The sequence below is a fragment of the Argiope bruennichi genome, chromosome X2 (genome assembly GCF_947563725.1).
Source record: "Argiope bruennichi chromosome X2, qqArgBrue1.1, whole genome shotgun sequence".
Classification (NCBI taxonomy): Eukaryota; Metazoa; Arthropoda; class Arachnida; order Araneae; family Araneidae; genus Argiope; species Argiope bruennichi.
In genome coordinates, this window is record NC_079163.1 from 39311954 (window position 1) to 39336157 (window position 24204).

Sequence of the window (24204 nt, forward strand, 5' to 3'; positions counted from 1 at the left end):
TTTTCTAGAAGTATGCAAAAAACTTAACTATTCATCACATAATTATTTTAACTAATTTTGTTTTCGATGGAATGTTTCAGTTCAAATGTATAGTTAGACATATTTTTCTGCATCCAAGAAAATAATTTTCATAATAAAAACAAGTAAACTCATAATAGATGCTAAAAAATTTGACATAACTAATAAAAGTCTTATTTAAAATGAAGATATAATGCCTGCTATAAACAAGGTTATTACATTTTGCATTTTATAAAAAATCATTTTTTTTATTTTATGAATAAAAGTAATACAATAAAGGAGTATATATTATAAAGGAAATATCTTCATATTAAGTACACTAATTACAAATACAAATTTTCATTATAATTCCTTATATTTTGTGAATCTGACAAAAAGATATTCATGGAAAGAAGACTAAATTATATTATAGAATAATTAATAAAGTTATGGTATGTAGATTATTTTGTCTTTTTAAATCACAAAATGTATTAGCTTTAAAGTTGAAATTATATAGTTTAAAAATGTATTTAAAATATCAAAAAATTATAGTTTATGGATATAATATTGGAATGAATTTTAAGCTATGAATAATATTAGAAGTTCCTTATCAAAAAGAAATACATCTATTTTACAAATTTCGAAAATAAAAATGGCAATATTTAAATTTTATAAAAAAAATAATCAAAATATTTAGATAGCTTTAAGAAGAAAATATGAGTCTTGAGACAAAATAAGACTATCTATATTTAGTTAGTTTGTTATAAGTATAATATTTAAAACATTGTAAAAACAACAAAAAGGCATCTTATTTCAGAAAAAATAGATGTATTTACTTTTGATAAGTAGTTCTTCATATATAATTTCCTTTAAGCAATTTATTTATCATATGTAGACCGAATATTAAAGTCTTCCCTTTAATTGAGAAATAATAGCTATTTCTAAGCCGTTGGTCGTAGAAAACATTATTTTCAAGCAGAAAAACGCTAAAAATGACATAAAGAATTATATTTTGTGTAGTTTGATTGGTCTTATTTATTAAACTATTGGTCTTATTTATTAAAATATTTTTTGAATATATAGTTCATTTCAAACAAAAATAGTTCCATCTTTCTGTAACTAAAACTGTCCGAAATCTGAAACTTTGAATATCGATATTATAGAATATTTCCAGGAGGAATCGCCAATAGACGCATGGTATTTTCTCGAGAAGACAGTTGGTCTGAAATTATGAAATCCAAAGCTTCATAACTAGGTCAGTTATGTTTCATAGAACAGTGGAACTTTTTAATTTACAATTTTTGATAAGTTAATTTTTAAATACAATTTTAATAATACTTTAGCAATATGATTGATAGATCCAAGGAACTGTATAAATATTCAGTAATTTTAATTTCTTTCATAAGTGAATTCATTGATTAAAATAATATAAAATGTATTTCTTACGTCATTTGGAGCACTTTTTCAGATAGAAATGTATGGCTATCTTTAACAGTTTAGAAATTAACTATTGAATCAAATTAGACCAGATATTCTGTATATCATATATTCTCTACAAAATCTAACTCTATACTATAATCTGTTGTAATAAAGAATAAAACACCAAGGTACTCTTTTTATTAAATACTCACTATACATGAAAATAACAGTATTAATATTAGTTTAAATAATAAAAATGTATTAATGCGTGGTGATTTACACTCATGTCCATAAATTAAGGATAATTCAATGTAATGCTGAAATCGAACTCTAAAATACATATATCACCCGTAAAATGCCTACACACGTCTTCAAAAATGATATGCAAATTGCAGGAAGCCACCAGATGAGACCGATAGTACGTCACAATGACGAGAGTGTAAGAGAGTAATGAATACAGGCAAAAAAGTAAAATTGTTCGCAAGCACTTTTTAAGCCTTTCAGTGCAATAACCGCTTAGTTATGACACAAAGGATGCATTTGGATGATTTTTTAGGTGGTAGAATTTTCGGCCGACTGCAATGTGGGCGTACCCAGCGGGAAGTATCCGAGGAACTTGGAATCGCCCAGAGTGTCATCGCCAGGCTTTGGCAACCATTCCAAGATAATGTTAATGTGAGTAGAAGTTACAGCACAGGTCGTCCCGGAGTTACAACGCCGAATGAGGACCGGTATTTGGCAGTTACTGCCAAAAGAAACAGACGGAACAGAGCATCAGACGTGTTTCGTCAGCTTTTTTCCGCCACTGGTACGACAGTTTCAAGACAGACCGTGTACAGACGCTTAGGGCAGATTGGTATATATGCTCATAGGCCTGTCAGATGTGTTCCACTGCTAGAGAGAGTTCCTGGAGTAGAGAGCATGCATTGTGGACACCGCAAATTGGGCTTGTGTGATGTTTTCCGACGAGTCCAGGTTTAACTTGCAATGTGATTCTCGCCAGGACTTTCATATGGAGAGTGCTAGGTGCCTGTTACCACCATGAGAACATCATTGAACGACACCATTACGTTGGTGCAGGATTGCTCGTTTGGGGAGGAATTATTCTGGGTTCCAGGACTGACCTGCATGTTCAAATTGGAACCATGATAGGCGAAATCTATCGGGACGTCATTCTGAAACAACATGTACGTTTGTTTCGGGGCGCCATGGGCGCAGAATTCGTGTTTATGGATGACAACGCCCATCATCACTGTGCAAACATCGTAAACGAATGCATTCGACTGGAGGATATCACCCGTATGGACTGGGCAGCATTCTCACCGGACTTGAATCCAGTAGAGCCTGTGTGGAACATGCTTGGCCGACGAGTTGAAGCCCTTCAACCACCTCCTACATGTCTACCGGAACTTCAGAGAGCATTGCTTGACGAGTGGTGTAATATTCCCCAAGTTCAGATTCAAAATTTGATATTCAGTATGCCTAGGCGTTGTACGAACTGTATTGCATCGTCTGAGAGACATACTATGTATTAACCATCATACCAACCATGTAATATTGGTGTTTTTTTTTGTAATTTGCTCTAGGGAACAAAAAATCGCAATTTTTATTAATGATATCAAACATATAGCATCTTTTTTTTCTCCTTACCTGTTGTTTAATAAATAGGCTCTACAAATAAGTCACATTTGTTTTGCTTCTTACTCTTCCTTTTCCTGGACTTGCATTATCCTTAATTTATGGACACGAGTGTAGTTTTTAAACCACTTAATGAAGAAAATATATTCTTAAAGCTTAAAAGTAAACTTTTTTCATTAAGTAGTTTGAAACCGGAGTGATTAGGCATTAAATAGTTTGATATAAGTCGTTCAGAAAATAAGCCAATATGCTTGAAAGGATTAAAAGGCAAAATTGCTTTAAAAATCAGAAGAAAATTGGCATTTTTGGTTAAAAAGAATATCAAGTAAAACCTGTTAAATGAAGAATTTTTTTGCATGATTTGGCCGTAAATCTGGCAGGTAGCTTTAAAAATGTATTAACTAGATCCCAAACAAACAAATAAACTATCCTTTTATCCAATCTTTAAATACATGAAAACCAAGTGATAAAAGACAAAACTTTTATTCATTTATTTATTTGCATTATAAAGTATTAAAACAAACGTAAAAGTCTTTCGCAACGAACCTATTTCTTATTTTGTAGTTCTGAGTTTGCAGAAAATATTGAAAACTGTTATACCATCTTTGAAAAAAAAAACATTCATTAGATTGTAACTTATGACGCTTTTTGTAAGATTATTTTATAAAAATTTAGAATTTTAGGGAACATTATTGAAATATTTTAAATAGCATTAAAATGTAAGTTATGCAAATATGCAAAGGAACGCATTTCCTAAAGAATGAACATAAAATAAGTCCAAACGGTTTATAAAGGCAACTTTCCAAAAATTAAGAATATTGAATAAATAAAAAAAAAATATTGTATATTTTCATCAAAATTCTTCTTTTCAACGTGATCATCTGCCTTAAAATATGTTTAAGACAAAAACATTTATTTGACTTAAATGCTCATTCTAAATTTATATCAAACTTTTTATGTCAAACTTTTGCTATTCTATAAATAATTATCACATCATCAGTTATTTTATTCATAAAAAATCAAATCTTTTCATCTCAGGCCATGTTGAGCAGAGTAGCCAGTAGAAAATAAATACTATACTACGCATTGTAGAAATATGTCATAAGGCACAAAATTCACTTATTTTCCTACCATATCTTTATTTTTATTTAAAATGAAAACATCCGTTCTATTAAACTATTTTTAAACCTCCTAGTTTTTAGAAAAAATTGCGGACTGTTCCAATCGATTGATAAAAATCACCGAAAATTAATTTTTCCTTAAATTTCGAACCATTTTTAAGGAATTTTATAAAATGAAATTGAACATTGCGAATGACAGTTTAGAGACAAATAAATTAATTTAAAATATCAATAATATTTACTTTCATTAGGAATGGAAAAATCCAAACCAAAATAATAATTTTCAACATAAAAAAATATAGATTTTAATTAATAAAGTATTTAACTAATCGTTACAAAACCTATGCTAAACTCTCCATTATGTTTTATAGTACTCGTGAGAGCCATTACTGAAAAATACAAGTAGGTATTTCGGTTTTTGTGGTATATAAATTCACGTTCATTTATATAGATAAAATTATAGCAATATTTTCTTAAAAATGTACAAGGGCATTAAAATAATTTACTGCATCAAAGAATAAGATCACATTGAAGAACATTTTCAATATGTTTGTTTTTCATTTCAAGAACAAGCTCTTTTTAAAGAAAACTGTGATTGAATCTTTAGTGTATAACATATTCTAGGCAGTTTTTGAGTAATATGAAATGCAAAATTATAAGGCAACTAACAATAATAATAGTGTCAGATAATTATCTTTTCATAAAGTCATTAAGTTTCTTTACATACTTAAATTAACACGTCCTTACGAAATGGAGATTGAATAAACAGGAGTTTCGACAGCTTTTCAATTTTTTACAGTCGAATGTTAATGAAAGTCGTTCACTCGATCACCATGTATCATGAAAGTGAAATTTAAAAGCTAATTTTAAAATGTTATTTTCATCAACATTTTAAAGAAACTAACTTTGAGCCTTAATGGACATCAATTAACTTTCAAATATATTGCAAAGTAATTTAATTAAAACACCTGTTTTAGAGACACCAGCAATCTTTTTAAACGTCACACGAGAATCGATGCACTACCGTGTAGAAAAATAGCATTCATTCAGCTTGACCGAGGAAATGTCTAGGTTCAATTCTTCACATTTTCTCTCCAAACGCTTAATATTCAAAACGCACTGTGATGTTTTTGAAAGAGTTCAATTAAAGCTCCCTTCTTGAATTAAGATTTATAATCACTGCCAGACCGAGGCTCAACTCTTAATTGTTTCAAGTTTTCTGAATGGCATCGATTGAAAAGGGAAAAAAGCCAAAGAACAAAGGCTTTGAGCAAATACCGAATTAATTTACATCAGCATTGTTTTCTCCGAAAAAGATACGTTTTTACCCCGGCAATTCTATTCTGTCTTCTGTTGTCAATTAGAGCAATTGGTTTCTAAGATTAATTAAAACATTTATTATTCACTCCTTGTTTCTGAAATGTTTTCGACGAATTGGATTTTAAATAATTAAAAGAAAAATTTCTTTTAATTGAAAGTTTGTTTTGCTCTTACTTATCGAGCGGTCTTTGTTAATTAAGTCTAAGCGTCACGTACTCAGTTTCCTGATTACAAAAGACACGAGATAACCATAGATCTGTTATTCCGACATTTTTCAACCAAAAAATAAAACGAGAGAAAATGGATTCTGTTTTCGCTTTTCTGCCAAAATAATCAGCTTTGCTTGGAGAATGTCACGCCTCAAAATATTGACGCCTGTGATTGAAAAACCCCAAGTTGTTGTATTTCGTCCTTCCTAATTAAAGAATACATGTCGTGTGTGAAAAATGTTTCTAATAGAGACGGGGGAGGTATTTTCCGGTAATATAGCCGCCTCAGAATTGTTTTTAATATGTTTCCTCCTTTTTCTTTTCTTCTTGTTTCGTTTAAAATGGCAACTTCATTTACAATGATCGGTGGACCAACGTAATTGACCAAATTACCGGAATGGAATCTCTTAGAGTTTAGTGCTACCTTTTAAAGTTAATTAAAGTAATGAAAGGAGGCATGTCTTTTATCGGCAAGAATTTATAATAGAAATGCATGACATTTTAAAAAATTTCTTTTTAATGCCATTTATTATCTTAAGTAGTATAGTGGGCACGATATGCAATTTTGTTGTAAAGAACTCCATTTCATTGCAAATTATAATGAAAATTCCTAAGACAAAAGTATTGTGCTATTTAACCCTTTAAAAGGGCCATTTTTTCTAGTCATATTATGTAAAAATATTATTAGGTTTGAAATTAGAATAAGAAAAGGGATTCATTTAGCTTATCAGATAAATTTAATTTGGTTAATTAATTAATTTGGTTAATTAATAATTAAGTAACAAATCAAGACATCATTTTGTATGAGATAAAGAACTGAAGCATCTAAGTTTGTCTTTCTAAAAAAATTTGTCAGAACTTATGCCAACCTACATAATTTCATACAAAGATTGATAAATTTGGTGGGAAGCATACTTCCCACTGCCCTAGAAAGGGTTAACCTAATAACTAGTATTAAAATCGTTAGTATGAAAAGTATCTACTTTTTTTAGGGAGATTCCTATAGGAAGACTACCTATTGCAATGGTTCTCATGACGTGACTTTAGAAAAATTTCTTGAGATCTTCACCAATCACGGTCCCTAGAAATCAAAACCACCGCGCATATTATATTATATATATGTAATGATATTCTAAACTCTAAATTTAATCCAAATTAATTTCCAAGATTTTTTTCTTAATTTAGCCCATAGTAACTTCATTCTATAAATATTCTCTTATTTCCCGATCCAATTCCACTTTCGGTTTAATTAATTCCTCTGTAAAAATAATGCGCTATTAGTACTACGTATCAAGAGAAAGTGATATCTTCGGTTGCCCTTGAAAAGGTGTCAAAGGTCACCACGTGTATGAAATTGGCACCTGGCCAGAATTCCTATGTTATATAAGACTAGTGATCATTTGTTCGTCCCTTTTTGCCTTCTGCTTTTGTGCCGCACTGCGCCTTCTAGTAAATAATTATGTTTGCCTCTCGAGAGAGAATAAAACGAAATTAAAAATATAACATGTCTCTTCAACGTCTTGTAAAACCTGCACTCTTCTACTCAACCAAAATATATTACATACATATTGCATATAATGCTTTCCCCATATTATCTTGCGAAAAAATAACTGCAGTAATTTCATTTGGATTTTAATCGGCTTGGAATATGTTGTTAGAAAAGCAGAAACCTCGGATGAGCTCATAAATGGGCCTACTAGCTCAACGGACGTGGAAATGGTTGGGGTTGAAATTTTCATTTCGCTATAACTTTCTAAATATTGAAGATAGAAAAATAAATCAAAGTAGTCAAATTAGTGCCTCGTTAAGATGAACAATAAAGTTTTTCGATAACTGCAATATCTTAGAAGTTAGGAGCTAAAAAGTTATTTTCAATCCCTAATTTTGCAAGAAGTTTGATTCATGAAACTTAGATGAAAAGGAATTACCTTTGCATTCCAGTTTGAGGAGAGGAATTTTTAAATATAAATACATGCCGCATTTTTAATAAAGAAATATATGGTAGAATTGAAAATGCTTCAAATAGAGATATGAATGTTGACTTATTGCAACAAAACTGACACAGATTCATTAAAATTTTTTTATTCTACTTTCCCCCCTCCCCTTTCCTTATAGATTTTTAATTTGTAGCTTTCATCGGCATAAATATTTGACAGAAAAACCCACACACACATATTATATATATATATAATTGTTTCCATATGTTATATATGTAATGATATCTATATCTCTTAATCTAATTTAAATCCTAATTATTTCCTAATTTTTATCTTAATTTAGCCCATATTAAATTCATTCCAAAATGTACTATTATTTTCTGATCCAATTCCCCCTTTCTATTTAATTAGTTTTACTCGCGCTCTATAAAACTGCTGGTCTCAGCATTTTCTCATGCTCCGAGCAATGGAATAAAAATCATACTGCTTACAACATTTTTTTAAAGATATCTAATATTCCCTGTCCTAAATCAACAAGTGTCACAGAAATCCTTATCGATATTTCACAATAGAATCAATGCAGGTAAAATTTCGGTCTTTTTGCTTTTGTATCGCGATGTAGAACGACGCCAATCGCTTAGTACAAATAATGCTCTCGTGATGAAATAAATCGAAGTTAAAATTGCAAAAGTTTTTTTTCTTCTTCTTCCCGGCCACGCATCTGCTAAATTCTGCATGCATCTGCATTTTAATGCTGTTGAATATTTTTAATATAGTGGACAAATAGCAAATTTATGTATAAATAATTACATTTTACTGATTTACTCTTGTTAAAACTAGCGAAGGATACTCTTGTTAAAAGTAGCATACAATGCAGCCAATATGATATTTAAACCAATAAATAGCATTAAATTAAATGTGTCCAGTTTTTCTAATGCACACACATGCGGATACCGTTTTATAATAAAGATTATATAGTGGGTGTGAAAATACTTCCAATAGAGTGGTAGGTGCAGAAGTGTTTTCCAGTAACATTACCGGTACAGAATAATTTTTAATACTTTTTCCCCCCCTCCTACCTTTCCTTTTTCCTCACAGTTACGTTCAAAATTCCAACTTCATTTCCATTGACTGGTTGACCGAGGCAATTAGCCAAATTGTTGAAATGGAAGCTTTTAGATTTTAGTGCCAATCTTTTTACGTTAATTAAAGTAATGAATGGAAGCATGGCTTTTATCGGCAAGAATTCATATCAGAAAAACGTGTCATTTTTTCATGTTTATAATTTTAATGGTATTTATTATCTTAATTAGAACAATGGACAGATTATGCATTTTAACAGTTAAAGATTCCCGTTTCAATCGATGAAATATAGTTATATGCGATGAATTATCTCGGTTCAATACATACTCATACAACTTGATTTCTTTTAGTCTTGGAGTTTTGTAATTAATTTTTCACTCATTTCTTGATGCGTTAAGAAGGGAATTTTATGCTATTACATATTCAGGATAACAATACACTATTTTAATATTTCTAAAACTTAATTATGAGTTAATCTATTAATTTAATTAAATTTTAGTTCACTCTAGAAGTACCACCAAACCGTGATTCTGAAAAAAAAATCATTTCAAGATGTATACTATTTAAAAAATGAATTATAAATAAAAAGTCAAAAATAATTAAAATATAGAAACACTGCTTTGTGTTCTAATTAATGTGGATTTAAATTTTTAAAAATTAAATGTGCTGTATTCAATTTTCAACAAAAATCACCCCCAAAAATTCTTACGCTACTACACTTGGCTAGAATTTAAAATTCACTATCAATTGAAGTGTCAAGAATTTATTTTAACTTTACTTTCCTCTAATGAAATATTTGATCAAGAGATGTTAGACAGCCTCTCTTCATTTGAAATTGTTCCAGATGGGACTATTACGAAGGGACATTTTACAATCATTCATTTTACTGGAACTCAATAATTTTTAATAAAAACTCATTAGTTGAGATCCTTTCATTACGTTTTTTCTCCCTGAATATTTTTTGATATAATGTTTTTTCTTTCAAGGCAAGCAATAAATTTTTTATATTCTTGTTCTTAGTAATTAGTTCATAAGTTAACATTAGTACGTATATTCTTTCTTATGTAGAGTTGAGAAAAGAAAAAAGGTGGCACAGTAATTTTTTCTTAGCATAAAGAATTACGCCTAATGTCATGTCTGACTAATTCATTACTTTAATTTTCCTCATCTTTGCACATTAATAGATACTTGTATTCAACATAAACGCTGAAATATTGCATTCTAAGACGATAAAACTACTTTTAAACAGACAGATCGAAAAAAAAAAATTGGGATTTTCTCATATTGCAAGTGTCAATTAAAATTATATCCATATGATATTTCATCATTACTTAAGAAAGGACATTTGACTGACGGCATGGCTTTCGAATCCATGAAGAATTACATCATCCTTTTTAGACAACAGTGAACAGTATGACCCAGTCCCCTCAAATTGCAATTATTGCTCTGTAGACAAAGCATAACAAAAAATTAGACGATTCATCATCGGTGATGGATCTGTTAATCACGCACCATGATCTTTTTGTACTCTCCTGGGAAGCGAGAATCTTCGAATTTGTAAAGTAACTTCCCATTCCCTTACTTGAGGAGCTTTCAATCTATTGGAGAGGGAATTGAATTTTTGATGTATCAAGAATTGTGAAAATCCATTTCGCATCACTAGTCAGTATGCCAACTTTCTATCGATATCTATTCGACATTTTGTATTCTCAACAAAATTGCATCCGTAGTACAGTATTACCATTCCTGTATTTAAGAAGCGTATTAAAATTATGGAAATGATAATCACATACAGACGCTGCGTCTAACGAATGATTGATTATCACTCTTATGAAAGCTTTATGCCTTGGAAACGGATTTATATCAAGTAGAAAGCCCCACCATAACAAAATATCAATATACTAGCAAAGAATCTAAAGAAAACCATGAAAACTACAATAATTCAGACACATTGCAATAAAAAAAATCCCAGACATTGATATTTTTCAAAAAAATAAATTTTAATTTAATAAATCTAGTAGACAGTTTACAGGCATTTTTTCTTACTTTTACAGATATTTTTTTTCCTTAAATTTATCAGAATAAATCTAAGAAAGGAAATAAGCATTTTAAAACAAGTAAAAGTTATAACTGAGAGGGTCTTTTTTTGCCCTATTCATTTCAAGCTTAGTAATAAATTTGTTACTGAGCACTTCATAAATTTAACGAAAGATTAGTTTTGTAATGACAAAAAGAAACACTATAACGATTTTTGAATATACTGAATGGTAAATCAATATAAATCAGAAGAAAATATATTACAAATAGCCAGACATTTACTATTGAAAACTATTCTTTCAAAATTTGAAATTATGAAGTTACATTTTGTAGGAAATTGTTCTGTAAATTGTTGAAAAATGCTTTGATGATTTTTGTTACCTTTACATTTTTATATCTTGAAATAAGAATGGGTGCTCATATTTTGAAATCAAGGCCTCTTTAAATGTTCATTTTGGTGTCTAGATTTTCCTGTTCATTTCTTTTTAATATACATTCCCCAAGAACTTCGAATTAATTTGTGGAAAGAAAACATTTCTTCATTTACACCATAAATGGGTAAATAAAGATAATAAATAACCAGTTACGCTTGCTTGCCTGCAATTAGCATATGTAACATCTGGTTAATTTCTTTGCATGTCTTTCGGGCTGTCTGAAAAAAAGAAATGAAAATCTAAACAGTTAATATCCTTATTAAGATTTATTACTTGTGCTTTTTGTTTGCTGTATGAAATTTATATCAACTGTTTAGATAGCTCTCAATGAAAAAGTCTCGAGTAAAAGATGTGAACATGTCTTTTCATTTTACTTATAAACTACTCAGATCAACTGATCTAACATTTTTATAATTTTAATAATATGTGAAGCAGTTTTGAAATAAAATTTGAATACCCTCGACATATTCTGAACATTTCAATAAAAAAATACTCAAATATTACTTGATTTCAGAGTTATTTAATGAAATAACAAATGAATATCTGGAAAAAAGAATTTTGGGCTCCTTATCTTTCAACTCTATAAATTTTTGTGCCAATTACTTGCTTTCAAATGAGCTACAGTTAGAAAAATCCTAATAAGATTGCAATTTTTTTCAGATTGCTATCTACTGAATGTTTTCCCCATCTGTTTATTAAACCAGAGGGAGTATCCTCCCCTCTACATTCTAACATACTTTCACAAGGTGAAGCATGTTATAGTTATATTAACGCTCCGTTTTAAAGCAACACTAGCACTATATGAGGATGAACCTCGTAATTTTGAACCACTATCAGATGACGAGGACGAAAACTGAGCTGGCACCCTCTCTCCAAACTTCCGCACCACACCAACGTGAAGCATGTTATATTTTAGCACAAAAAAGAAAATCGGAATTTCATTTTGTACCCATTCTCCTTGGCCGGTTACTTCAAAACATGCATATTATTAATGCATATCTAGAATTCTGGCATCAAGATTATTTATTCAGTTTGCTACCTTTTTGTGTTACCACGTGTAGATATAAACAAATAAAGAGCCGTACAAACAGTCAATCCCCTGGTTTTATCTCAATAAATTTCGTGATAATCATCATCTAATCTTCATCATTCATCTAAACAGCTGATGCGTTTTTGGATTGTCGTTATTGAAGACAATCGGATGAACGGATAGAGAGACTTCCTGTAAACAGAGTTCATTAAGAATTTGAAAGTAATCTACAATTTGATAGACAAAATTTGAAAGTAATCTACAATTTGATAGACAAAATTTGAAAGTAATCTACAATTTAATAGACAAAATTTGAAAGTAATCTACAATTTAATAGACTAAATTTGAAAGTAATCTACAATTTAATAGACTAAATTTGAAAGTAATCTACAATTTAATAGACAAAATTTGATAGTAATCAACAATTTGATAGACATAAACAACACATCTACTTTATTCGTCTAGCACATGGTATGTTCACTTTCTCGTATACAAAGTATACGAATGAAAAGCATTGTAATTGTCAAAAAATTTCGAACTCGAGATTTTGACGAATATTCATGTTTCGTACCTTCCTGATTCCTAGAAACCTATTTGTCGCTGAATTCTATAAATCAAACACGCTTTGAGCTAGACAGACGAAATTTTGTATATTGTTTTTTAACCAAATGTGTATATTTCTATCAAAGTTTAAGCAAAATCTATTCAGAGGAAGTCTGCCTATCCGAAAATTAAGAGAAATGGATGGATAAAATTTGGGAACCAAATCCTTCAAGATTTAACATATAAAGTGTAAATACTTGCCAAATGTGGTGCCTGATCTGTCAAGGGGTTGACCGTCTGCTGGTATGTATTTTCACAAGCATATAAACGCGATAATTCAAAAACCCCAATGACTAAAAATTTGGAAACTTTGGGGGTGATTTTGTGACTGCTCTTATAGTTCAATGTCAAGTTTTGGCTTCAGTAAGTCCAGAATATACATTCAGCGTTTTAGTGTTGAGTATTAGTCTCATCTCAGCGATTAATCGCCAAACATCGTACTCTAATAGGCTTTTTTGTAAGTATTGTTTGCTGATAACATTGAAGTTAATAATATACAAGTACATTTATTAAAGAATATATGAGAAAGTTTCGGGGAAATAATTTCTCTGGTTAAGTTGTAATATTTACAAACAGACCGACAGGCATAAATTGCCAAATACATTTTTCCGACCCAGGGAGTTTTAAAATGTTAGATTTAAGAAAATTTCGAGGTTAAATTTTTTGACTAGATCTAAATTTTTCTATGCTTTGCACACGAAATTAGGAATTAAGTACATTGAAATGTGGAATTTAGCACAAATGAAGGTTCTATTTTTCTCTAACATATCATCCTAAAATAAATGGTAGCAAATTTAAACTATCCGCATTCTGAAAAAAAAAATCTTAGGGCTTCTATGCAACATAAAGACATATCAATTTTACATGGTGTGAAGGAAGGCGAAAAGTCTGCTTGGATTCACTAGTAATGATATAGTATAAAAGCAGATCACATCAATTTCTGCCTACTTTGTATTTTATGTTCTTTATCTGACGTTTTATCGTGGAGTATAGAAATCCTGTTTTCCTAGCCATGATAACGATCGTAAAAGTTGATTCATATTTTTTTTTCCCACAGCATGTGCTCCCTTGAACGATTTATGTTAGGTTCCCACTTTTTACTTTTCTATTCATTTTTGACGCTACAATATAAAATTCCCCAACACATCAACAAAAATAAAAATTATTGTATACACGAGCATCACGATTCCTTATTGCTATTTACATTTTACGGTTCGTCTTGATTCCGGTAAAATGAGGTTGATATGATTGACTGAACTTTACCATACCGTGTGTTGTGCACGCTTCTGATTTTGAGCCAGTTGTTTGTAAATTAACTAGAAAGCTTTTTGAGCTTCATTTCATTTACGAACCTCACGAAAATTATTTTAATGTTCGTTTTTTAAAAAAAATAATTAGCTTATATACGTTCTGTGTGCTTAAAAACAGTTGAATCTGCATGAAGACACTTTACTTAAGATAGTTCCAGCTTATGGATTATCATTTCTAGAAAAATGTAAATATCTTTTATATAAATATGTATTATTATATATCTTTGAAAATAGCCAACCAGCACTCTAAATTTATCTCACGCACATTACATTGCAGGTACATTAGTCAACAATATTTAAGATGTAGCTGGTAGAATTAAATCAAGGTTCATTTTTGAGAAAAAGTAGCATGCTAATTTTCTATAAAGTAATTGAAACCATTTAAATGTGTATTAAAACTCCAGCAAGCATTTCACACTTTAATATGTTATTTTAGACCCTAACTATACTTATTCTAAATTCTTATTTTAAATTCAATTTTTTATGTCTTGTGACTATTTTAAGCCAAATTTTGCGCAGTATCTTCTGAGGGTAAAGACCCCTGAGTACCCGAGGGCAGAGGTCTGACTTCTAGCTCAAATGAAGATAGCACACACACACACACACTCGCTTGCTCAACCCCTTTTTACAGGGGGGCTCATTCACGCACCTCACAGAACACAAGGAAGAGAACAACCACGCCCGAACCAGGACTCGAACCGGGAACGCCTAGATCACAGGGAAGGCACGCTACCTCTAGGCCAGGACGTCGGCTTTAAATTCAATACAGACATTGATAGAATATAAGCTCTTCAAAAAATTGATAAACGGTGTTTTGCTAAGAATAGACAAGTTAAAGCCATTTTAAGACACTTTATTGCTTTATGAAACACTGATAAGTTGAACTTCATTATATTATCAACATTCCATTCGAAAGCAACATAAGGTTTTTTCGAGATGGACTTTGTAACCCTGAGCTCCAATCAGATGTCAAGAACGATACCTGATCTCTCAACTCCTCGTCAGAATGAGGACGGTTTGCCTAAGAAGTTAGATTTAGCATACTTCAAGAAGTTAGATTTAGCATACTTTAACATACTGTCGGATGCACGAATCAGGTTTTGAATCTGAAGTCGTTAAGCCAAACTGTTGAAACTTTATTGCATGACCATCTCTGTTCTGCAAACTGCTAAAGTAGCTGTGTAAAATCTGAAATATTTATCTAATGCAATTTAATAAGATACTTCCCAATGTACATGATTCTTGATAATCGTGGTATGATCTTTCATAGCTTCATTAATGAAGTTTAATGCAAAATATAACAAAGACATTTTGAAATTGAATAAAAATGATACAGGAAGACTAATATCTAGATACATAATATGCTCATTAAATCTATTTTGTCGTATGGCAATTATTATTATATCCTATAAAAAAGTTCTTAAAAATGGGATTTTTTAGACGATTGAATGCGAACGTTTTTATTTAATTTCATCTGCTTATATTTGCTCTCTGGATTCGTCACTCACTTGCTCCAATGTTAAAATTCTGATGTTCTGTACACATATGAGTTTCTGATGACAATACATTATTTCAACATTTTCAAAAATTATCAATTAATCGAATGTATTCAATAATTCCAATTCTATTTACAAAGCACCGACTGGAAGAGAATTTGGGAAAAAAATTATTTTAAAATTCCAAAACATGTGAAATAAGGAATTATAAATCGGAGATTAAAATTTATAAAAATAATTAAATAATTTTTTTATATTAATAAAATAGTTTTCACGAAATGTATTTAATATGCTATAAAGAAATATTTTCTGAAGTAGCAGTTTCTACATTTGAATCTGTAATTTGATTCGTTCAAGTAACTGAATGCCTTTAATAAAATATATTCTCTGACAGGACTGTTGAATTTGATTCTTTTTTTAAAATGAAGAAGATTTGTTTTCAAAGAATACGTGCAGCCTCCACGCAGTATAGACCTTTTTTTTAAAATTTAAACTTCAGTTATTTTTAAAACAAAAATGGGGTACAGTCTTCCTAAGAATCTTCCAAATTTAAAATAAGCAAATATAATAAAATTAATAAATAAGCAAATATTATTACTGAACAAATTTCATAAAAACAATTTTTAGAAATACACGCGTTTTGGTGAACTGAGAAATAAAAATTTTTATATAAATTATTATCTACTTTTAGACTTTAATTTATAATTCATTATTATAAATATCAAACTATTTTTTGCAGATTAATTACCAAATAGTATTACTTATGTGGAACATTAATTTATTTAATTTAGTCACTTAAGTGATAATTAAGTTCTATAAATATTAAAATAGGATACTACCATCGATGATACAAAAGTGCGCAAAATTTGATTCCTCTAGCACATCAGGAAATCCGTGTAAAATTTATTGCAAAATTCCATCTTCACTAACATGAAACAAATCTAGTTAAATAAAAGTGTGTAAAAATAACTTATAGGAAGGGATGAGATAAAAAAAAGACACACAAGAACTTGATATAAACCCACTGAATGCTCAGACAGTTAAATGACGTGAAAAGGACTTTCCGTTATTCGTAACTCAATAGTAGTTAAATAGAATTTCTCTGACAATTTTATAGTTAGCCTATTTCTAGTGGGAAAAAGTGACAACTAAGACTAAAAAATGCAGAGCTTTACAGAGAAAGCAGCTCTTTAACGTGGGTGAAGTGTCCTTCTCTTTCCGTTTGAAGATATTTATAGAAATATGCAATAAATAGAAAACCTTATAACAAGATCTTTAAAAGGTATATCAATTGTGCTATTAATATCTTCTTATACATTAGTCATATTATAAATGAATTCAAGATGTCAACATGTTTCTTAGTCTCATAGAAGGTTACTAGGAAATGCATAAATGCATTCAGTTACATTATTATAATCTCTTAAAATAAAAGCTTATTAAAATAATGGTGCATCGGCAATTTCGAATGAAATATCTACTACAAATTCTTATTAGAAATAATTTGTTCATAATGTGTGGGTGATTATTGAATAAATACTTGTTATATTTATAGAATACTTGTAGAATCTTAGAATTGTTTGAAAAATTACTGGCGACAAAATTACTCTTTTATATGATTTAAATTATATCGCATTTTCTCATTATCAGAAGTAAAAAAGACATTTCTTCATTATTTGTTTAAAATAAGTAGTTAACTATTATTCTGAATAATTGTGAATTTAATTACAAGTTAATTTCTCTTATGTTTGCCAATTAAAGGGAATTAAATATTACTCTTCAGAAGATGAATTTTCATAGACGATGGAAAAAAAGTATGATCAAAATTAAATTTATTAAAATGCATATTCATTTGCGATGATTTAACATTGTTATGAATTTAGAAGAAGAAGAATCGTCTTTTTAATGAATACTGATATTGAATTTTGTTACATAGTCTTAGGTCGAATTTGTTTCCTCAGTATTTCCATTTCAGACTAAAGTTAAATCAAAAATATTAATGTACGCTTAACATAATTTATTAATTTTTATTTCTGCATCTTATAAAACTTTCAAATTTACTGGATGGGATATATTATTTTTTTAATAATTTTACGACAGTTTAATGTATAGTACATTTAATTTCTTTTCAAATTTCAAAGCCTTAAATAGGTAGTACATTAACTAAAATTAATTTTTTGCATTAGTTAAAAATATAAATCCTTAATTCTTAGAAATATTTTGAAGCTTATATTTTACGAAGAATTTTATCAATAAAAATGAAATCAGGAATGTACATTTTAGTTTCGTTGCGAAATTGGATTTTTAAGAAAAGCAAAAAAAAAAAAATACTGAATTATATGACAAATAAAGCACAAAATATTTTTAAATTCATCCTTTAAAAGTTTATATCTAATTAAAATTAATTATAGCTAAATGATCTAGTCATCTTTTGTAATTTTTAATTTTCCTCAAACAGGTTACTAAAATTATTTTTTACTGTAATGATTTTCCACGCTTTTGTGACTCGGTATTTCGCTTCTATTCACATTATATTTTACGCTAAAGTATTTATTTTGTCATAAGAATCACATAACTCACAGCCTTTAAATGTACTAATTATTCTGTAATACATAAAAATTTTTCCAAAGAAGGGAACATTTTTCTACATGCGTCTGTGAGATCTAATATTACTTTTGAAAGAATTATAGCTATGAAGAAAAGAATATATACCGGAAAAATGTTTTAAATGTAAGAAAAACTTTTTATGACAAATTAAAAAAAATTAATGAGCATTGAAAAATTTAGATCATGAATATATTTTTCAATCACCTTTCGTCTGGGAAATTTAATACAAAAAAATTGACATCCGTTATCTCAATTTATGCATATAATCAGAGTTTTATCATCTATGAGAATAATTTTCAATAAAATCCCCTTAATCAATTTTTAAAATGCATTCCTTCATTTATCATAGATTTTTAAATTATTATGGAATTTAATGTGCATTCAAAGTTCAGTTTAGAATGAAATGTACAATGAATATTGTTCTTGGTACAATCTTAAGTGCAATAAATATTGTTCTTGGTACAAGCTTAAATACAATGAATATTGTTCTTGGTACAATCTTAAATACAATGAATATTGTTCTTGGTACAATCTTAAGTACAATGAATATTGTTCTTGGTACAACCTTAAGTACAATGAATATTGTTCTTGGTACAATCTTAAGTACAATGATTATTGATTTACTTTGGATGCAAAATTTCTGTAAAGTTAGTTTTGAATTAATGCAATTAATTCCTAATAATTATTCTGTAAACTTCTATAAATGTTTTAGTGCATTTCTAAATGTTATTAGTACAATGAATACTGATATATTTTACAGTGTTAATTAGATACAAAATAAAATACGAAATTAGTTTTGAGTAGATGCGATTCATAATAACCATTTTGTAAGCTCAGATAGATTTCATAATCAATTTTAACTGTCGCTGACTTCAATATGGATAATTTCATTTTCAGTTTCTGTCGTCCGTTGAATTGAAATAATTCAATCTTCATTACTTAAGATATTACTTTTTCATGCTTCTGTAAAGGTAATAATTAACAGGAAGTGTTAATTAAAGCGCTTCATTAATTCAATCTTCATTACTTAAGATATTACTTTTTCATGCTTCTGTAAAGGTAATAATTAACAGGAAGTGTTAATTAAAGCGCTTCATTAGATAAAGTATCTTCTTTAGAATATCCATAATGAATTTAATAGAATCCGAAAGTTAGTTTGCTTAAAAGATTCGCGTCTTTATTTTTATGCACTAACTAGTGTAAATATTTAATCATTGATTAAACTGTAATTTTAGACTGACTAGTAATGCTTAGATAATCCACTGTATATTAGAACGTATGTTTACAGTGATGAAAGCCCTTACTGTTAAAGTTATGTCTAGAATATTAAATTTATTAATGTATCGAATATTTTCTTATCTAAACTTTTCAAAGTGTATTTAAATTATACTGCCCATTTTTTTTATAATGGTCACATTTAATTGTTATAAGGAAAAAGATATTTATCGTCAGCAAAGCCAAATGCGTCGAATCAATTAAATAATTTTGCAATCAATGAAAATTTTGCAATCGTCGAATCAATGAAATAATTAAATAATAATTGAAAATAAATAATTTCGTGATAATTATTATTTTTATTTTGATATTAAATAATCAAGAAATTTTCATTTTTATGTTTCTAGCTCTCAATAAAATTCTAAGAAAGTATAATTTGGACAATATCAAAATATATTATAACAGTGAAACGACGATTAATTATGTAATTATTTTGTATTTAACTTATCAGCATTTTTTTTTTTTTGCAAGGAAAGAATCATATTTATTCGTTTAAAAATAAATACATGAAATAATTGCTTACAAATTTCAGTATACATTTTTTTCCAGTTTTAAATAGTTTTACGGAATTTAATTTTTTTTACGCTTCCTTTAATACACCGAACAGATGAATGCATTTTCATTGAATTTAAGCATGTTACTAAATATTTGATATCTTTTAGAGGTATAATTATTTTATTTTGAACGAAACTACATTAAAAAGGCATATTTGTTTTTGACGCACCCCTTACTTTTCAACTTTACCTTTCGCAAAATTTAGTTTCAAGTACACAAGCATTCAAACATTGTTACAGTTGATTTAAGACAGTTAATGAATTCTAATCTAATAAACAATGGATAATACATAGTTAAAGTATTATTTATTTCGTAAAATGTAATCGAAAACATTCAAAAAGATGTGCCATATCGCTTATTATTCCTTGAATTTCCTGTTTAATGTTTCCCTGTAGTTTGCCTTGAACAGGTGAAACACGAGAGATGATTGGGGTTAAAAATAATTTTTCTTCCTTTCGTTCGTGCCAGAAGGAAAACAAATATGAGGCGTAGGAAGAACTAACTTCCATTCCAGATAAATTTCCCAAAATTCAGCGTAATTATTAACTTTCGTTGAAAGAAATAAAAAAAAAAAATTAGATTTTTCATATAAATCTAATAAACTCTTATTTCACGCACGATTAAGCAATCTTTTTGAAATGAAAGTAATTCTTAGAATATTTCTTTTTGTCTAGTTAAAAAAATCACCTCAGTTGTTAAGTTAAATATAATAATTAAGTAAAAAAAGTCAAATAATACTTTCTGGAAAAAAATACAAATTTATATTTAAAGTATTTTGTGATTTATTGATTCAGTTTCAAATTTAAAAAAATGCATTCTATTTAATTTCTTGAGCAGAATATTTTGTCCCTCCATCCAATAAAACATTTTTTTTTATAAAAACAATTGCAAACTTTAAATTGAAATGATCGAATAAGATTATTTCATTATTAATGTTGTTTTTTTGTTATGAAAGTTAAACGATAAAATCTAGTGAAAAGTTTAAAAGTATGTATCATAATCATTTATGCTGCATTAATTGAAACTACTTTGATTTCGAAACCTAAATAGTATCATTTTTTTTTAGTTTTCTTCTCATTTTAACGATTTTAAATAATTCCATTATTCTTTTTCTAACATACAACAATAGACAGTGTAAGCGCCCCATTTCAATTTTTTAAGAATATGATATTATTAATTTAAATTGTCCAAATCATTCTATTTATGAAAAGATAATTGGGATTGTTTTGCTATAGAAACACATATTTGCATAATCGTTCTTGCTAATTCCTCTTTCTTTGAGCGATTGCGGTGATTCCAAGTAAAAAATATAACTAAATAAAAGTTTTCATGGACGTGTATATGTCAATGCATTTAAATGCAATATTCAAAGGATCAGTTAAATAGCATTTTAAATAAAATCAAAGGGTTTGTTTTCTAACTCCTTAAGATTCTTAACCCGCAATTTGCTATAGATACACTTCTTTAAACGACGCATTTTAAACCTTAATTATTTTTCTGAAAAACTTTTATAAACATTAAACTAAATCCAATTGCATTTTACTCAAACCATCATGAAAAGGTTTGAAACTAATTTACCGTCCTAAAGATATTGGTTTTCTTAAAAAAATATACAGAAACTAAGAGACAATATTTATCCCCGAGCTTTTAGTTCAAATATTTACTCTTAGTTCGGTTCAATAGAAAAGAATGTTTCTCTACTCTCTCTAAAGCGGAGAAAGATATATTTCACCTTGAAGTTATTTGGTGTAATTCACGTAAACAATTAAGTTCATTTAAAAATAACAAATTACGATTTCACGCAAGATCATAGAATGGATCTTTTCTTAAACTCCAATAGAATACTTGAGTAAATAAGCAAAGAGGAAGGTAATTGGTCTTTCGTTGATCTTTAGATGCCTTTTAGCATGAATTTTGGTGTAAAATGGTATAAGAATAGCGTTTAAATAGAAGTATTAAATTCCTTTAGACAAATATGTCAGTGACAGCGATGAAGAAATATTTATAGTAAATACATCTTTATTCTCTTGAGCTTTGAATTACCTCAAAGGACAATAAAAAAAAATCGCGCTTTTTTACAAAGAGGTAAATGATACGAATGCCATAAATGCAAGCACTGTTTTTCACATTCAAGTGAGCAAATACTTTGTTGCGTGAAAACTGCCTGGTAGTCTTCTAAGTAATTCAAAATACAGAGTAAAGAGTTCTCTAATGTCATATTCCTTACCGGCTGATTCAATAGATTATTACGATTTCCCAATATTTTCGCTTTTCCTTAGCAGTGTTTACTACTTTCAGTCTTTAGTTTATCAATTCTATGATACAATTTGATGAAAATCTATGCCCATGTATCCATAGTAAGCTCACGATCCATTTTAATTTTTGAATCCATAGGCAACTATTCTCATTAAATTTTTGATCGATCTGCATGTTGCCTCTATCAGCCCAGCGGCCTAAGTAGTTGCTTAACTGAAAATTTCGTAATGAATAATATTCCAAAAAATTTATATAAAACAGTCTTAGAAATTTCAATAAAATATTGTTTCCAAATTATAACGACATATAAATACGACAGATTTATCATTTTTTTAATGTATAATGCTTTCTAATTTCTGAAATATTAAATTCACCTAATAGTTTCAATATCAAATATTGTACAATAAATATACTCAATTGTTTCACTACATTTAAAATTTGTGAGTTATATTTTGTATAAATGTGTAGTGGATTTATTTCTTTTAAAGGTAATTAAAATAATGTTCAAGTTTTCATAATCTTATAACTTTACAAGCAGTTCTTATATTATATATATATATATATATATATATATATATATATATAAACACACTTATTTATTTCGTGTATCTTAGAAACGGCTCTAACGATTTGGATAACATTTTATATTTAGGTAAGTTTTTGCTTTTTAAGTTTATTTATATAGGTTCTTTTCTGAAAAACAGCAATGTTACACACAAAGAAGAAACATTTTTCATAACTAAATATTGATATGTGGCTATAAATGATATGCATAAACGTATCAGCGATGGAGTTGTGATTGTAATCCTCTGCATTTTTCTCGAATTCGATCCCGCATTTGCGATTCAATCAGATTTCGCTTATCTTATAACTTTAAATGATCAATTCTTGTATATATATAATTTATTTCGTGTATCTCGGAAGTGGCTCTAACGATTTAAATCAAATTTTATGCTTAGATAAGGTTTTACTTTAAGTTTACCTACACAGGTGTCTTTCCTGAGATTTTACACAAAAATAAGCACTTTTTTTTAATAAGTAATTATTAGAACTTTTTTCTATCTTCTCTCAAGCTGATAATATCATATAGCGCCATCTCGTAAATTTTTGGGGTGCTACATTGTTGCCATAGGATGATAACCTACTGGTATCTCAAAATTTTGTGAAATGGAGCTGATGGATGCGAGATGAAGTAAGATTGAAAAATATTTATATGTAATCACTATATGATTCGTATCTAAATAATTTCTCCGAAAAAACACGATTAATAAAAAAACCTGCCAATCGAAGGTCCGTCTACCAGATATTTTTTAACTAAAAAGCAAAACTCGACAAACCAGTTATCTAAGCAGACCAGAACAGAGCACTTCAATAGATGTTAAACCCATTACTGTAAACCGTACATCAGGAAAAATAGATGAGTTTTCTTTGGCTTGACTTGGGTAATAAATACCGAACATCCAACTCCCTTTCAGGAAAAGCATCCACAAAAACTTACAAAGCTATAATCAGATTGAAAAATTTTAAATCCTAAGGCAAATCTTTTAAAACTTCGTTGGCTTTCGTATGAGCTTCAAGCATTGTAGATTCCTTTCTTTCAATTTCGGTAACCTCAAAGATACTATTTAAGATTAAATGTTATAGGTTTTTTCCTACTAAACTTTAAGGCAAGTGCCGGAATACAGTATTCTAGCTCAGCATTAAGGAAAAAGTCCAGACTTGAAAGAAATAATAAAATTGAAGTTTAATCTTAATCTTATTCTATGCACCTGAATCATAACAATGTAATCTCTTGAGTGCAAAACGCAGTATCCGATCTCATTCGTCAGGGGAAAAGAAAAAAGAAATAAATTTATTTTTGCATAAGAAGAAGCCATGAA

General features: G+C 28.9%; 1 protein-coding gene across 2 annotated transcripts in view; it reads right to left on the reverse strand.

Annotated features, from left to right (window-relative positions):
• The window catches only part of LOC129961018 (zinc transporter ZIP3-like), a 210706-nt gene that overhangs the window by 113927 nt on the left and 72575 nt on the right, over positions 1-24204 (reverse strand). The gene's annotated exons all lie outside the window — the stretch shown is intronic.